Source organism: Vigna radiata, unplaced genomic scaffold (genome assembly GCF_000741045.1).
Source record: "Vigna radiata var. radiata cultivar VC1973A unplaced genomic scaffold, Vradiata_ver6 scaffold_190, whole genome shotgun sequence".
In the NCBI taxonomy this organism is placed as follows: domain Eukaryota; kingdom Viridiplantae; phylum Streptophyta; class Magnoliopsida; order Fabales; family Fabaceae; genus Vigna; species Vigna radiata.
The window spans coordinates 425,199-437,803 of record NW_014542194.1 but is presented as its reverse complement, the minus strand read 5'-3'; the positions used below and the strand labels follow the sequence as shown (position 1 = coordinate 437,803).

Genomic DNA, 12,605 nt, shown 5'->3' with positions numbered 1-12,605 from the left:
GTTCCATTTTTTTTTCAAAATGGAACAATATGATTCCTATCCAAATTGAAACCAAACTTATTATTTGTATAAATGTTATAATACTATTATTTTTATTAAAAATGATTTTTTAACATAATACATTATTATATATTATTAACCCATATTTTGGTAACCTTTATTTTTACCACTAGATTTTAATATAAATATAATTATAATATTTGTACACATAATAAATTTGGTTCCAAATAAAAGAGGATCAAATTTATTATTTGTATAAATGGTATTAATTAATTTATTCTTATAAAGAAACATGAATTAATAATATATTAGTTTTAAACACTTATTTTTTTTTTGAAAAATATTTCTAATTAATTAGTTTTAATCTTATATAAAAACATAGATTGATAATATATAATAATGTAATATGTTAAAAAATCATTTTTGATAAATAATATCAGTATTACACTTATACAAATAATAAATTTGGTTTCAATTTGGAGAGGGACAATAATGTTCCGTTTTGAGAAATATTAGGACTAAATTGAATCAAAGAGACATATATAGTGACTAAATTAAAATCAAGACAATGACACTTGATATTGATACTAGTATGTAGCATTGTCATGTCGATGACACGTAGGGATGACAACATGTCAAGTCGGACATAGATAGTGCCTATCTGCAACCCGACCTGACAAAAAAAAATCCACCCGCCACCCACATGAATACCCGCTTAAAAAATATCCGCAGATATTTTAAAACCCGCGACTATCCGCAGATACTCACAAATATTTTAATAAATATATTTTTATAAATCATTAAAATAAAATTCAAATATAAATACAAAAAATATATAAAATATAATATAAATTAAATTAAATATAAATTAAAATTTAATTTTTGTTTCAATTGAATTGGTCCGAGGGTCAGCTGTCCTTCTTTGCTTTGTTCTCTTTTAATCTTAATCCTTCTTGAGAATGACATCCACTCCGATGGGTTGTTGGCCTGCAGAAGATACTCTGACGCTCAAAATATAAAGAGGTCTATATTTTATTAAGATAGAAGAGGATGATTGTAGCTAGACATCAATTGTATATTTATAGGGTAGGGCCTGTAGCAGGCAAGCCCATTGATTAACCATTAGTGCAGTATACTTTTAGACAATCAAACATAATCAATAATATATTTTTAGGCAATCAAACTCAATCACCCTATATTTTATAAAGAGTAAGGCAATTTGACCTATTAATACCTGTTAATTATCCATAAATGATAATTAATTTTGATCGATATACTTCATATAGTACAATTTCAATTAAATTTAACCTTATAAAATATAAATTAATGTTAATTTTAATTAAATTTAACTTAATAAAATAAAAATTAAATTTTTATTTTTATATTTTACGGGTAGTGGATATCCGTGCGTACAGATATATAATACATGCACTCGACCCGTTTATAAGCGGGTATTAAAGTATCCGCTATCCGCAGGTTTCGGGTAGTAAATATCTGCAGATATCAACTATCTGTCACAGATTTTATCCGTAGATATCTATGGACACAAATTTTTTTTGTCATCCTAATGACACGTGTCATATCAGAAACCTGACACATGATAACAAATACTTTTAAAAAATATATAAAAAATCCTATATTAACACATAATATGTCATTAAGATCATTAGTAATTGAAAAAAAAATGAAACATTTAAAAAAGATAGAATATAGTTAAAAATTTTCTAAAAATAAAAATTAATTTGAAACTTTTCCACTACCAAACAAATAATTAAACAAATGTTATATGTTGAGTATGTATTTAAACTGTTGATAAGGTCATCGGTTATTCCACAAGTTAATGTGGAAGTTGTGTGTTGTTTGTGTGACATGGACATGACATTAAGGAATTGTAGGCAAATGACATGGGTGAAGGAGATTTATTAGGACTTGTGAGTAGTGCAATGTTTGACAATGGCACTCTGACATAATAGGGTTACGATTTTCACATGTGATGGTCCAAATATCACGATATTAATTGGAGTTATACATAACATTAATTTACTATTCAACTTTCCCTTTCGTTTCAACCATTTAAGGAAGAGAAGATTAAAAAAAATTAAAGGTTTTTTTTTAAAAAAAAGAAGAAGAAGAAGAAGAAAATGGTATAGGGAAATCTTATTTCAAAATGATGCATGAATGTATATAAGCCATATATGTTGGTTTTGGAAGTATATGCACGTGTGATGCAACATTTGATCTTTTCATAACTTTTCAAGAAACTATGTGCATTGTTCTTGCCATTGCTTTGTGAAAGAAAAACCTTATAATGTATAAATGAGACAAGATAATAACATCATCTAATTCAAATGATTTTGTATATATATTCAAGAGGTATCGCACATTATAAAACAATTTTCTCTCTTATAATCGATCATGAAAAACAAAGATGGAGAAACTCAAGTTTTTACATATTTTTTAACTTTTAATGTAGGCTTAATAACTTTTCTTATTTAACTATTATGATAGTTTTAACTTTTCTATTATTTTTAATATTCTTTTTTTTTAATAAATCATTTTAAAAAAATGTTTTGAGCACTATCATTGTGATATATATTATTTGTTATAATCTTTAGCCGATACATAATTATGGACATAAGATATTGTTTACTATTTATATCACAATGTTAAGGTTGTTATTTTAAAAAAGTAAAATAAAATTTGTAAAAATAGTTGAAAAAGTTATTGTAATGACGGAGAAACAAATTAACCTTTGATTTAGATTTTTAATTAATCATGAAGATACTATTTTCTTTATTAAATAGTTAATAATTGGAGGAAAAAAAAATATTATAATAGGCAACAAATATTATATACACACTCAAATGGGTAATGATTACCAACAAGGTGTGACATACAACACACTTGATAGATAATTGAGTTTTTTAAATATATTGACACAGATTCGATTTTGTATTGTCTAATCTTATGATTATCAATCAAAAAAATATTAATTCTTAAGAAAAACAAAATTATGTACACCTTTTAGCTGTACTTTGGACCCACCACAACTACAAATGCAATTTTCCAATAAAACAAAACACTTCACTCAAACTAAGGTACATAATTAAACATGTAGCAAAACTCAACTACCAATCAATCCAAATAACCAAACCCCACAAATAATGAAGAGTTAGTTAACATATGCAATGTTTAAATTTTGTTTAACCCTAAGTTAATTATCATTAATTAGCTTCTCTTTTGTTCCACCAAGGCAAAGGGATCAAATATGATTAATGAAATTATTTAGTTTTGGATTAAACTATCATAGATTTATTTTTTATACTACTTTAAAAGATCTCTTATTAATAGAGGTATATATGTGTATATAAACTTTTATTCGACTCTTCCTTTATTCGATGTGGAATTTTGCACTCCAACAATCCCTACTCACACTAAACCTAACCAAATTGTGTTTCTTGAATCATAGAACATGCATTAATTAAAATATTGAATTGAGTATATTATTGCATGATTAATGTGTGGGGTTATGATAAGGAAGAGTGAAAGATACATAGAAATCTTCTAGTTTTGGTGTGATGTGTACATATTTGTGTGTAGGGTTTTCTCCTTCCTCAGATCCATGTTTTTGCAAAAAGATTCTTAGCTTTATGGTGTGTGGCTCCACACCACAAGATGAAGCATCCCACCCCATGTGTAGAAGGTCCCCATTTGGGTTTGTTTTGTAATTTGCTTTTATATCCTTCATTTCCACTCATGAAAATTTTTAGTTTTCATAAAATAAAATAAAAAATTAAAGACCAGTTTTTTATTTTTTAAAATGTTGTCATAACAATTTTGTTATTACATATATCCTAGAAAAACATAGGACAACTAAAATCATTCCTTTTGTGGGTTTATAATAATTTTTCATTTTAATTATCACAATATTGTGTAATTTTATTCCATATTTCAATTATGTGAATTGTATATAGAGATCACAGGAAATGGAAATGAAAGCCGATTTGACTATTTTATCTTATTTTCAAAAGAAAAATTATCGTTATGTATATTCTTATATTCAATGGTCATGAAATTTTTGACCCATCCCATTAAAAAACGAACATTTTTTTTTCTTTTATAAACAATAAACAAAGAAGTATATGGGGATTTCAACCCTTTAAAAAACATATATAAATGTCACAAGAATATAAATCACATATACATCCTATACCTTTTTTTATAAAAAATTATTATCAAATTTGATAATTTCTCACTCAGAATTTATGAAAAATAATATTTTAACACATATCTAAATTTTTTACATTCATTTGACACTATTCTTATTTATTTTTATTCTTTTCTTTTTTAAAAGAATACAAAAATTTATACTTTTATGACCATTTTATTTTTATATTTTATGTCAAATGAATGTAAAAGTGTATCATAATTCTATATATCTATAATGTCTTTTACAATTGGAAGGTGTACAAAATAACACTGAATAAACCAAAAATGTTATTAAAGCTACTAATGATATATATATATATATATATATATATATATATATATATATATATATATATATATATATATATATATATATATATATATATATATATATATATATATATATATATATATACACGTACTATTTTAGAAAAAATGAATGATGATCTTGTATGGGGACATTTTCCATGTCACAATCCTATACGTCAGCCTTCTTTGAAGCCACATTAGGTAACCTTATGTTACACAAGAGTACCAAAACCCATGTGATTCGGTGATTGCTTGGCCACATTGAGGATGAAGCTCAAACCCTTGTGGGGTTGCCTAATTCCAACTAACTACCCTTAGTGCCACAAACTGCCCCATTGAAATATTGCATGTTACCCTCCCTAGTGTGGGAATATCATCATCATCACCATCCTTCCTACCAATACAAAAAACCATTGAAAACTACCACTCACTAAGGAATTCTGACCCCAATTCATATACCCTTTTTTCCACCTCTCTCTCAAAAAGCACACACACTTACTTATCTCCTTCTTTCAATCTTATCATTTTGAGATTATACCTTGAGTTTGACATCTATATGTATCCACATTGTTGCTTTTTCTCACTAGATAGAAGATGGTGTGTGCTTCAATTTTGATGTGCTTTTAACTATGTGATTATCATTGTTTCATGAATGTATTGGAAATTCAAATGTAAATCTAAGTCTCTATGTAGGTATAAATAATAAAGTAAAGTATTATATATATTAGAAAGTAGATTTTAAGCTTAATTTAACTCCACAAAACCGGTTTGTAAGGTAAGGTTTGCACTTTTCTTATATATTATAAATTAGTCTTATCTCTAGTTAATGTGAGACTTCCTATAATATAAATACGAATATTTCCATTAAAGTTTTGAACTGAGATTAATGTTAATTTTTTTATGTGGTTGAAATTCTGAAAAAAAAAAAAAAAAAAAACTAACAAAGTGGAGTATTTGTGAGGATTTTGTGAATTGTTAGAGTGATTGTGGTGGATTTGGATTCTCCCCAGAGATTATAAATGTCATCTTCACAAAAATAAATTTGATCGAGTCTACTTATGAATAGGGAAACATCATAATTCTAATAATAAGTTACATATCGCTTTCTATAACAACATATTCAACTATATATACATTACAAAAGCCATTTCATAACACAGTACAAAAGCATACGTTTGATTATTATTGGTTCAATGTTAAATTAAAAGACAAATGTTGCATGCTACCAACAGTTTTGGACAAAAGGGTGTTATTGGTACATGTAACACAATTATAGTTTTCAACAAAAATAATCTTATTGAGTAAACTATTGAAAAGGCATAATTGAGGATAATGTAATGAATTAATGATAGTTTAAAAGGCATAATTGAAAAGAAGAAAAGGAAGAACATAAGACATAATTAATGAAAAGTTGGGGTAATAAGATTTAGTATTTTGTTTGATTAATTCCTGGGAGATTGGTAGCATGTGTGAGATACTTCCTAAGCTACCTAATCACATGCTTCAAATACAAGAAAATTTATTGGCTGAAGTGACGGATTATGAGATATAATATGCACTCATAAATGATTGTCGCAAATTCAAAAACCCTAGAAGTTTGTGTTTGAATGACTGCTATTTCACAGACTCAAGGTTGACTTCATCCCCTCGGTTTTCTCAAAAAGTTACGGTTTTCCCTTTTACTCTCACTTCCTCAATCTGTGTCGGTGGGTATATAAACTATGACCGCATTATGCTAATTAATTTCATTAACCAATTAAATGAATGAACAAGTGAACAATGGGATCCCAAGGTATGAATGGTATATATTAGCTACCTCTTTAGAACAATATATATATATATATATATATATATATATATATATATATATATATATATATATATACACTATCCGTCACATTGTATTGGTTTAAAATTTATCAGTAAGTATTTTAAAATTTAGGATACTTTATATGTGTGAATTTTTACAAATTTTTTAACTAAAATTATAAAAAATATAATATAAATTAAATTAAGTATAATTTTAATTGTAATTTTAATTAAATTTAACTTAATAAAATATAAATAAATTTTAATTAAATTTAAATTAATTAAACATAAATTAAATTTTTATTTTAACTTTTTGCGAGTAATGAATACTTTCATATATGGTTAGTGTGATATGCACATAACCAGGTATTAAGATACTCATTACTTTTTACTAGGGATAACAATGGATCGGGTCGAGGAGTCGGGTCGGGTACAGATAGTGCCTACCCACAATCCGACCCGTAAAATGAAAACTCCACCTGCAACACGTTCACTATTCGCGCGGGTATCTATTTCAAAAAAATTCGCAGATATTTTAAAACTCGTAGGTACATGTAGATAACCACAAATATAAAAAAATATATATTCTATACATTTTTGAAATAAAATTAAAAAAATATATATATATATATATATATAATATATATATATATATATATATATATATATATATATATAATTTAATATAAATAAAATAAAATATAAATTAATTTTTTATTTAAATTAAATTTAATCTAATAAAATATAAATTAATTTTATTTTAAATTAAATTTAATTAAATAAAATATAAATTATCTTTTTATTTTTATTTTTTGTGGATAATGGAGACTACTCGTACTTGACCCATTTATAGGCAGATATTAAAATGCACACTACTCGTAACTCGCAGATAGTAAATATCTACGAATATTAACTATTTCTGAAACATTTTATCTTTGAATATCTGAGTGAATTTTTTTTTGTCATTCGTACCTACCAACTATTCCTTATTATCATGTTACCCATAAATAATAAATATTTATAAATACCAACTATCCATTATCCATTGAAAATTCATCCACCCAATATTAATATTTTTACTATCCTATAAATGAAAGAGTTACTATTCCATTAATGTGTGACATGTCCAAGTAACGATCATTTGCCATAATCATAACTAAAAATCACACTTTCCAAATTGAGATTCGAAAATCTTAAAAGAGCTTGTGGGTACACATTCTTTATTTCTTTTACTTTTCGAAGCAAAAATTTAAGCGGATCTCTCGGGTTTGTGTTTGGATGAATGCAAAAAAGTAGAAAATGATTGCCATGTGAAAGTGATGTTTCAATTGCGGTTTACAACTTACAATTGCAATTAATTCCTTCTATTACTTTAGTTGTATCATACCATCTAATGAGTTTATTCTTATATTGCCTTTACATTTTTGTATTATTTACACTTGTGGTGTAATGCTAAGACTGTACAATTACTTAAAATTCTTCCCTACTTTCATAGGTTTCTAAACAATTTGGTTCTTTCAACATTTTTTAGGACGTTAGCATGTGATTATTGTTGGATTTGTACTTTATAAATTAACATAATGTTCATGTAGTTTAGAATATAGTAAAATTCATTTCAAATGCATGTGATATACTTTACTAAAGGTAATATGATTGAGTGGTGTCATTATGGATAACACAACTTTTTGTTAGTATTTAATACACCTTTGTGTTGAAAATTTAGGTCAATTAACTATATAATAAAAGCATTCAAAAAATTCATTGTATTTGGTATAATCACAATACCACTATTACATTATTAATGTTTTAATCAAATAAATCAAGAAAAGTTCATGACAAAATAAAAAAAAATAAAAATGGCATAAACGATAATAATCTTATGTAATTTGATTTATATGTTTATTGATTACGATTGAATGTGGTTAAAAAATGAACTTAAATTTAAATTAACTCAAAAAAATATGTGACTTTTTTTTATTAAAGTGTGAACTATATTTAATATTATAAGTACTATGTTTTAGATAATTTTTTTTTACTTTGTTATATGCGATTTGATAAGTAAATTTGTTTGTCTAAATTATGTTTAGAGAGGATTTTATGATGGTATGAGTTTTTTTTATATATAATTTTTCATTTAATGTAGGACTTAAGTTTATATTTAAATTATTCTTAATAAAATCAAATACAATTCTAAAAAAAATTAAGATTGCAATCTAAAAGAATGTGGTTCAATTCTAAACTACCAGCCTAAATTGATTTTACATAATTAATTACATTTTTCACTCGTGAAAAATAAAAAATTGAAGAGAAAAGAAAAAAAAAACACACTAAATGAAAAAAAAAAAGTGTACAAACAAGGTCAACTAGAAAAAGTAAATTTAGAATGATTATGCTATGAACTCGCAAATTCACTTTCTCAGTTAATTTTTTATATTAAAAACACTAAAAAAGCTTCTCTGTCGGATGAATGGTAGCCACCATATATGAGTAACCATTGCCAGCAAACTGTGTCGGAGTAAAATGGAATAATAATGGATGTTATATATGGAATAACTATATTTGACAATATTTTAACATGTCATTTTATGATATTAGTCCAAAATGATTACACAATTAATAATAATAATCATAACTATCAATATGGACCAGTATTTCACAATTAATAATAAGACTTAATACCGCTTTTGGTCCCTAGTTTGGGGGGTTTGTTCAATATGGTCCTACATTTATTTTTCCATAACAATTGATCCCACCTTTTGAAAAAACTGTTCAATTGAGTCCTTTTTGTTCATAGTGGTCCCATATTCAAGTTTAAATTGTTTATTATAATCCTTATTGTATACGATGATGACATGATTTTTAACATAACATTATGTCAGGACTATTAAAATAACATTTGGATAGGTGAATGCATGAAAGAACTTATTGACGTCGTAACCAGCACCATTAGAAAATTGACGTCGTAACAAAAAAGGAGTCAATTGAACAGTTTTTTTAAAAAGTGAGATCAGTTGTTACTAAAAAAAAGTAGGATCATATTGAACAAAACCTTCCAAACTAGAGACCAAAAACGATATTAAGCCTAATAATAATAACACGTGTTAAAATATTGCAAAAAAATATTGTTAAAGTATATTAATATATATATATATATATATATATATATATATATATATATATATATATATATATATATATATATATATATATATATATATATAGGTTAACCTCTTTTTGTTGTTTGATAACTTTGAAGTTTATTTTATTCTTTGTTTGCAACCCATTGATAGAGCAAAAGATGGAGGAACAGAGTTGTGTATCTTTTGGTATGATTGGTCAGCATCATAAGCACAGTAATAATCAATGACCATTTTCAATTTATTTTTAATTCCCATCTTATCATACTTTCATCATCTTCTTCATTTTTATAAGCAAACTTTCATTCCCAAAACATCATCTATCAGTTTATATAGATTAGTAGTTTCCACCAACTTCTGATGCTTCTGCCTTTCATTTTATCTTATCAAACCTATCATTTTCAACATTTTTTAGTTTTATTATTTGCCCTTTATGTCGGATTTCTTTGAATATAAGTAAGATTTGTTTTTCGAAACTTCTTTATTGGGGCATACTTGTTTTCTGCAGCAAAGTTCTGAAAAAGAAAATTATAGTATTGTATCTGTATTTACTTATGTGTATCATAGTCAACATATTTTTAATAGAATAATTCTTATTACAGATTATAAACATTCAGTGAAAGATTAAAAGAAAAAATTTAAACCAACTTGATTTCTCGCCAAGATCTGTGAAAAATAAAACGCACCAAGGTTTTTCAAGGCTTGGGAGTGCAAATAGAAAGTCCATAAAATACCTGAATTAAATGGCCCATATTATTGAAAAGATATATCTTAAAATAAAATTGGCCCATGCAGGTCTCGAACCTGCGACCTTCGCGTTATTAGCACGACGCTCTAACCAACTGAGCTAATAGGCCATTTGTTGTTATACCTAACGCCGCTTTGATTGTATTGTATGCAAATTAAAATTAAACACCAAAAGCATCTCTGCCTAATATAATATATCCTGAGAAATTATATTTCTTGAACTTTAGTTTCTCACTCTCTTTTAACTTTTTTTATAGGATATAATTTCTTATAAAAAAATCTCATTTTTAATTAAAAAATTATTTACATTTTAATTTGAAATAAAATTAAACGATAACTATAAAAAATATCTCAATTACTTGACATTTTTACATCACAGTAAATTAATGTACGAGTTACTAAATTAATTGTTTTTTGTCCTTTAACTTTCAGTAAAAATTAAAATTAATCCCTTAACTTTTAGTTAAAATTAAAATTAGTAAATTAAATATGTTTTTGGTCCCTTACTTTCAGTAAAAATTGAAATTAGTTCCTCTTCAAAACTTTGACCTAATTTAGTCTCCTAACTTTAGAAATGTATGAATTTAGTCCTTTTAACCAAATTTTGTTAACTTTATTTGATATTTCAAACGCGTTTCTTAGTTAACATTGAAGCAAAAATGTGTCATACAGTGTAAACATTCCAAATGCTATCATGAAACGTGCTTGAAACATCAAATAAAACTAACAAAATTTAGTTAAAAGGACTAAATTCATACATTGCTAAAGTTGGGGGATTAATTTAGGCCAAAGTTTTGGAGAGGGACTAATTCCAATTTTCACTGAAAGTTTAAGGACCAAAAACATATTTAACCCTATAATAATTGATATTAAATTGGTGGAGTTTATTCCCTTTTTAACTCTTTCCAATTAGGTTACCAATTTGTATATTTATACTATTGTAATTCAATGATCAAATCAATTCATTCAAATACTTTTCTATATGGTATCAGCCTAAAACGATCATCTTCTTTTTTTTTTTTACAACACAGGACGTCGCTCCTTCCTTTCTTTTTGCCTCCCATGGCCAACGACAACTCTTCATCTATTAGCAACCCTCATGAGCCATCAAAACCATTCACTTGCGTCACCCTTAGCAGTGTCACCAAGCTTCTACCCTCAAATTACCTCACCTGGAAACTTTAGGTTGAATCTCTTCTTGATGGCTATGATCTTCTCAAATATCTAGATGGATCCTTTCCTACGCCACCGTTGACGATTTCCACCACCGATGTACCTCCAACTCTGAATCCTGCTTATCAAACTTGGCGTCGACAGGACCGTCTTATATACGGTGCTCTCCTCACCACTCTCTCCCCTGAAGTGGCACCCCTGGTGTCTCAAACAACGACATCCCATGATCCCTAGACTCTTCTTCAGCGCACCTATGCCAAGGCATCTCGCAGCCACCTCAAGCAGTTAAAGGAGTGTCTCCACACGGCGTCCAAAGGTACCCAATCCATCACCACCTACATGCATTCTCTGAAGCAAACTGCAGACTTCCTTGCCTCACTTGGCCCCATTGAAGACATGACTGACCATGTCTTGTGTGGCCTCGACGATGGTTATAGAGTTGTCATTGACGGCGTCAATGCAAGGGACACTCCCATTCTTTTTGATGACCTCCTCGAGAAGCTTCTCATTCAAGAACTCTCCCTTGCTGCTGCTCAACGACAGATTCCTGCTCCCATGACAACCATGAATGCACAAACTCGACCCAATCGTTATGATAAAACTCAATCTGGGCAATAACACCCCGGTGTCCCGATGCCACAACTTTGAGTGTTAATCCTATTTTTCACTCTCAGATGAAACATATAGCCCTAACCTATCATTTTGTTCGTGAAAATGTCCAAAAAGGCAAGTTTCGGGTTTCCTTTATGTCTACTGATGATCAACTTTGTCTCCGGACGACTCTGCTTCATCCTCGGTTTGACTCATTACTGTCCAAGTTACATCTCTCTTCCAGATCGTCCAACTTGCGGGAGGATATAAATTATAATAAAAGTCATATCAATTATAGTAATTAGTTTTAAATTGTAATAATTAGTCTTTATTAGCTAATTTTTGTATATTTACTTTCCCTTTATTTAATTTAATTGTTAGTGTTAAATATCAATTATTATAATTGATATTATAATAATTGATATTAAATTGGTGGAATTTATTCCCTTTTTAACTCTTTCCAATTAGGTTATCAATTTGTATATTTATAGGTTTAATTGCTTCTTTTGTCTCCAGTTTGGTTGAAGTGTGTCAAATTCGTCCCCCTTTTAGAAAAATGTTAATTTCGTCCCCATATATAAAAAATGTCAATTACTTCTTTGTACTTTGACCATGAACATAAAAAAAGGA

General features: G+C 27.4%; 1 non-coding gene across 1 annotated transcript; it reads right to left on the bottom strand.

Moving 5' to 3' along the window:
- Nucleotides 1-10,247: 10,247 nt before the first annotated feature.
- On the bottom strand, nucleotides 10,248-10,321 carry TRNAI-AAU. The gene has a single exon. It is a non-coding gene; the product is annotated as a tRNA-Ile (tRNA).
- Nucleotides 10,322-12,605: the final 2,284 nt, after the last annotated feature.